Genomic DNA, 6904 nt, shown 5'->3' with positions numbered 1-6904 from the left:
TATTATATTAAGAATTGTAATTACATGTCCCTGTTAAACAGGGGCAGAAAAATTGGGCCTTAGGCACTGGTGCTGGTGCCACGACACTGCAACCTCTCCCATCTACTCTAGTTTTATTGCAGGAATTAGCCCTGCTGCAAAGCATTGCATCAAAAATTGTACTTAAACGCCCCTGTTAAACAGGGGCAGAAAAATTGGGCCTTAGGCACTGGTCCCACAACACTGCAACCTCTCCCATATACTCTTGTTTTATTGCAGGAATTAGCCCTGCTGCAAAGCATTGCATCAAAAATTGTACTTAAACGCCCCTGTTAAACAGGGGCAGAAAAATTGGGCCTTAGGCACTGGTGCTGGTCCCACAACACTGCAACCTCTCCCATATACTCTTGTTTTATTGCAGGAATTAGCCCTGCTGCAAAGCATTGCATCAAAAATTGTACTTAAACGCCCCTGTTAAACAGGGGCAGAAAAATTGGGCTGATGGCATCACCCAGAAACAGAAATGTTCTTCCAACATATCATCGGAGGAGGAAGAGGATAGACAATCAACATAACAGGACAGTCACTCAGCATCAGCATAGGCAGTCTTGAAGGGATGTGATATTTCAAAAAAAATTATTCGGTTACATCAGCTTCAGGTGCTTGGTAGCTGTGGGTGATCCAAGACTGATTCATCTTGATGAAGGTCAGTCCATTAACTGATTCGGTGGACAGCCGCACCCTGTGATCGGTAACAAAGCCACCAGCAGCACTGAAGGTGCATTCCGAAAGAACGCTGGATGCAGGACAGGCCAGTAGCTCAATTGCATACTGTGCAAGCTCTGGCCAGTGATCCATCCTCAAGACCCAGTAAGCCAGAGGATTTTCGGTGGGAAAGGTGTCCAAGTCTGACCTTGCCCCTAGGTATTCCTTCACCATGTAAATCAGACGCTGGCGATGGTTGCTGGAACCGATCATACCTTGGGGCTGCGGACTAAAAAATTGTCTGAAAGCATCAGTCAGACGGCCACCTTCTCCACCGCTCCTTCTGACCGATGCCTCCGCAACACGTTGTCCAGGACCAGGAGTTTGTAACCTCCCAGTCTCTGGGAACGTGTTGCACAGACCTTTCTGCAAGGCCTCCCGGAGATGTCTCATCCTCTGCTCCCTCTGCGATGGCAAGATAAGGTCGGCAACCTTACCCTTGTACCGTGGATCAAGGAGAGTGGCCAGCCTTCCTCCTCCTCATCCTCTTCCTGTGTGATGGGTGGCACAGCAGGAACACTGTCTGGATAAAGGGGGCCTTGAGAGGCAAGGAAGTCCTCCTCTTCCTGCCTCTGTTCTGCCTCAAGTGCCCTGTCCATTATTCCACGCAGGGTATGCTCCAAGAGGTGGACAAGAGGTACAGTGTCACTGATGCATGCACTGTCACTGCTCACCATCCTTGTGGCCTCCTCAAACGGTGACAGGACAGTGCATGCATCCCTGATCATGCCCCACTGGCGTGGTGAGAAAAATCCGAGCTCCCCTGACCCTGTCCTGGTGCCGTAGTCGCACAGGTACTCATTGATGGCCCTCTGCTGCGTGTGCAGCCGCTGCAGCATGCCCAACATTGAGTTCCACCTGGTGGGCATGTCACATAAAAGGCGGTTCTTGGGCAGGTTCAACTCCTTTTGGAGCTCAGCCAGCCGAGCACAGGCATTAAATGATCGGCGGAAATGCACACAGACTTTCCTGGCCTGCTTCAGGACATCCTGTAAGCCGGGGTACCTGCCCAAGAACCGCTGCACCACCATGTTAAGGACGTGAGCTACACAGGGCACATGGGTCAGTTGTCCCTGTCGGAGGGCGGAGAGGAGGTTGGTGCCATTGTCGCAAACCACCATTCCTGGCTTAAGCTGGCGTGGCGTCAACCACCTCTCGGCCTGCCCCTGCAGAGCTGACAAAACATCCGCCCCAGTGTGGCTCCTGTCCCCCAAACAAACCAGCGCAAGCACGGCATGGCATCGTTTTGCCTGCATACTTGCGTAGCCCCTGGAACGCCTACGGAGCACCGCTGGTTCTGAGGACAGAGCACTGGAAGAGGCCATGGAGGAAGAAGAAGAGGAGGGGGTGGAGGAGAGAGGTGTGTCATAACCAATAGTAGCATTTTGGAGGCGTGGTGGCGGAACAACCTCCAACACTACTGCACCTTGTCCTGCATCCCTCCCAGCTGCCAGAAGAGTGGCCCAATGGGCCGTGAAAGACAGGTAACGTCCCTGTCCATGCCTGCTGGACCATGAGTCAGCGGTAATATGCACCTTACCGCTGACCGCCCTGTCCAGCGAGGCAAGGACATTGCCTTCCACATGCCGGTAGAGAGCCAGAATCGCCCTTCCGTGAGAAAAAGTGGCGTTTGGGGACCTGCCACTGAGGAACCGTACATTGTACAAACTCACGGAAGGGGGCCGAGTCTACCAACTGAAAAGGCAGCAGTTGAAGTGCTAGCAATATAGCCAAGCTAGCATTCAACCGCTGGGCATGTGGGTGGCTGGGAGTGAACTTCTTTCGCCGGTCCAGCAGCTGGGGCAGGGACATTTGCCTGCTATAATCGGACGTGGGTGTACTGCTAGCAGAGTGCCCGGAAACACTTGGCTGTGACACACCTAATTCTACACCTTCATTCCTCTCAGAGCAGGTTTCAGAGAGGACTGAAGGTCTAGTGGGCTTGGAGATGCCAGCTGATGAGGAGCAAGGAGAGGGCCGCTTTGTTCTTTGGTGTGGGTCTTTGAGGTACGCTTGCCAACGAGCTGTATGGCAGGTCAACATATGTCTGGTCAAGCATGTGGTGCCCAAGCGGCTGATGTTTTGGCCACGCGAGATACGCTTGAGACATATGTTGCAAATAGCAGCGGTGCGATCTGATGCACTCGTCTCAAAAAAGGCCCACACCAAAGAACTTTTAGCATAACGTGCAGAGGCAGCGCCCTGCACAGGCAGAGCTCTGCGGTGTGATTCAGTCAGTGTGCTGCCCCTAAGCTGGCCCCCGGAGGGCATCCTGCCTCGTTGGACATGTGCCTCCTCCTCTCTCCTACCAGGCACCCACGTGGAGTCAGTGCCCTCATCATCCACTCCCTCTTCATCGCTGTAGCAAACCTGGCAGTATGCTGCAGCTTGTGGAACATGACTGCCAGATTGCTGTCCTTCTTGAGCATCCCCTCTCTCTGCATTCACGCTACTGCCTTCCTCTAGCTGAGTGTCATCATCAGAGGCTACAAAACACTGGGCATCCTCCTGGAGCATGTACTCAACACTGTGCTCAAAGAGTTCAGGAGACTCCTCAGGAGGACGTGGTGGGTCTAGGGAAGGAGTCACTGATGATGACATTGAGAGGAGGGAAGACGATGCGTTGGCAGCTGCTTTGCTAGTACCCTGAGACTGGGTGAGAGAGAATGAGGAGGATGAAGAGGGCTTGGTCATCCACTCTACCAAGTCATTGGCATGTTGCGGCTCAACATGTCCATCTGCCGAAAAGAAGGACAAGCGTGTCCCATGGCCATGTACTGATGACAATGCACCGTGTCCACGACCAGCACTGTTGTCTCTAGACACAGAGCCTGCTTGCCCTCTTTTATCGGCTCGCGCCTGTCTGCCTCTCCTTGCTGGCCTTCCAGACATGGTAATGGCCTGAAGGGAGTTGGGTAAAAAAGCAGTTGGGTAGTGTATATTGTGCTAGAGGCACACAACACCCACTAACTCCTGCAGATGCCTTTATTATAGAACACCAGAGATAAAGGGGTATATACAGATGTATACTGTGCTGTGCTGGAGGCACACACAACTTCCAATAACTCCTGCAGATGGCAAGTGGGCTCAAATAGAGAAGAGCTATGTAGGTGGATATAGCGGTATGTACTGGGTACAGAGCACGCAGACAGCATGCACTAGCTCCTAACACTACTGACTGCAAGCTCTATTATAAAAGATAGATCACTAGCTATATAGATGAGGTGAATAAAGTGGTGTATACTGCGGTCAGGGCGCGCAGACAACAACCACTACACAACAGCAAGATCGAAAATCGGCCGAAAACGATCGGTGTGTACTGTGTTGAAGGTACACAGAACACCCACTAACTCCTGCAGATGCCTTTATTATAGAACACCAGAGATAAAGGGGTATATACAGATGTATACTGTGCTGTGCTGGAGGCACACACAACTTCCAATAACTCCTGCAGATGGCAAGTGGGCTCAAATAGAGAAGTGCTATGTAGGTGGATATAGCGGTATGTACTGGGTACAGAGCACGCAGACAGCACGCACTAGCTCCTAACACTACTGACTGCAAGCTCTATTATCAAAGATAGATCACTAGCTATATAGCTGAGGTGAATATAGCGGTGTATACTGCGGTCAGGGCACGCAGACAACAACCACTACACAACAGCAAGATCGAAAATCGGCCGAAAACGATCGGTGTGTACTGTGTTGAAGGTACACAGAGCACCCACTGCTTCAGACGCCAACACACTACACAAGGCCACCGCGCTGGCGGCCTTATATAGTGTGGGGCGTGCACTACACAGCCTGAGCTATGATTGGCCACAGGCATCCTGCCTGTGGCCAATCATGGCTCTCCTCGCTGCTGGCGCTGCGATTGACCAAGCATGCGGGGTCACAGTGCATGCTTGGCCAATCATGAGCCAGCAATGCACTGCACCATCGCAGTGCATTGTGGGCCGTGAGCGCCACACGAATTTGGTGCGAACGGCCCATAACGTTCGAAATTCGCCGAATGGGCGAACAGCCGATGTTCGAGTCGAACGTATGTTCGACTCGAACATGAAGCTCATCCCTAGTGAAGAGGAAAAGGTTAGTAACAGCTGTTAAGCATATGTAGAGCTTATGTAGAGACTGAGACTTGTTCAGCCTGGTAGTGAGGGCTTGCATATTGTATAGTTAGAACCGAGACACGGCTAGGATTTGTGTTTTGCTATTTTTTCCATTTGTTTGTTTTCTGGAACACTGTACAGCACCTGTGTGTGGACTTGTATATAACACCAAAATAAACACAGCACTGTTTGTCACTTCATCACTGGATTTGGTATCTGTGCCTGAGAAACTGCTCATCCCAGGGAGGTTTGTACCTGCTACCTGTCCCCCAGGTTACTATATATATATATATATATATATATATATATATATATATATATATATATATATATATATATATATATATATATATATATATAGTGTGTGTGTCTGTGTCTATACTGTGCACTGCTGTGTGTGTATATATACTGTGCACTACTGTGTGTTTGTGTGTGTGTATCTACTGTGTGTGTGTGTGTGCGTATATACTGTGCAGGCATGTGTCTGTGTCTATACGGTGTGTGTGTGTATACGTTGCAGGCGTGTGTGTGTGTGTGTCTGTGTGTTACTGTGCATACGTGTATGTATACTGTGCATGCATGTGTCTGTGTATGTACTGTGCATGCGTGTGTGTATACTGTATGATCCATGTGTGCGCACTGCCGCTCAACAGAATTTGATCCAACAATCCTGTGCCCGTGAAAAATGCCCTTGTTGCCATTCGGAGCCATCTGATTGGTGCACTGCTGAGCTCAACCTCGGATCAGGCAGCAAGGCAGGTCTGGGTGCACACCTGTGCAGTGATAACATGGTGCACAGCTGTTATTCATATGCCCCACTGCCCGATCTGAGGCCAACCCCAGCAGGTCACTATTACGGTGGCTCTACGACTGCACATGCGAAGTTCAGAACCTGCAACATGTGGCTTTATTTTTTTTTAAAGGCCTTGCCCGCCAGCTGCCTACCTCACCAAGCACCAAGGTGCAAAGGTGTGTCTGTTTGTCTGTGTGTCTGTGTGTCTGTGTGTCTGTGTGTGTGTGTGTGTGTGTGTGTGTGTGTAAGGGGATACTCATGGAAGGTCGCACTCTGGGGGTTCTGCCATCTAACTTACATACATACATACATAAAAACATTTTTTTTTTTGGGGGGGGGGGGGGGGGATATTTATAGTATAAAGTAAAAAATATTGCTTTTTAAAAAATATTGTCTGCTTTTTTCGTTAATAGCGCAAAAACTAAAAATCCCACAAAAGAAAGCTCTATTTGTGGGAACAAAAGAAAATCTATTTTGTTTGGGTACAACGTCGCACAACCGCGCAATTGTCAGCTAAAGCGACGCAGTGCCGAATCACAAAAAGTGCTCTGGTCAGGAAGGGGGTAAATACTTCCGGGGCTAAAGTGGTTAAGACTCTCCCATTGGCCATGCCCATTGTTCGCCATGGTTCACTATGCATGCCACAGATCATCATCTCCCTGGTAGAGGTCTCAGTGCAGTATTTTGCCCTGGGGCCCATGATGTTGTTAAGGTGGCACTGCTCATGAGAGGCTCGTGGTGCCTTTACTGGGTCACCAGCTCTAGGTCTCCTGCCACCCTGCATGTCACAGAGCTTGGTACCCCTCCTCTAAAAAAAAAAATGGCTGCCACGTGGCCGCCATCTGTAAGCCTGGGGGCCCCATAATCTCTTATTGCCTGGGGGCCCCATAAGTTGTCAGTCCGCCCCTGTCCAGCTCCCCCCTTCTCTATGAATGATGGAGGATGCTACCCAGCTGGAAGGAAGGAATACTAAGGACTGCAATGGAAAGAGAAAGGATCCTGAAATTGCAGAAATGGGGTTATTTCTATAATAAAGTCTGCTCAGGAGATGTTTCCCAAGGATCCAGGGCTGTGATGTGTTCTGGAGCTGTCCCTGCAGCACACACATCAGTCCTTTATAAAGCTCCTTCTACACTCTGCCTTACCAGGGAGCTGCTGCTGATTAGTGATGGACGAACTTCCGACGGGACATTTCGCGAACGCGAAACGCGAACGCAGCCGTAATGTTCGCGGCGGGCCTCATTGACTTCAATGGGAGG

This window comes from Lithobates pipiens, unplaced genomic scaffold (genome assembly GCF_037356315.1).
Source record: "Lithobates pipiens isolate NorthernLeopardFrog02 unplaced genomic scaffold, aLitPip1_a1.2 Scaffold_19, whole genome shotgun sequence".
Lineage (NCBI taxonomy): Eukaryota > Metazoa > Chordata > Amphibia > Anura > Ranidae > Lithobates > Lithobates pipiens.
This window is presented reverse-complemented; position numbering follows the sequence as displayed.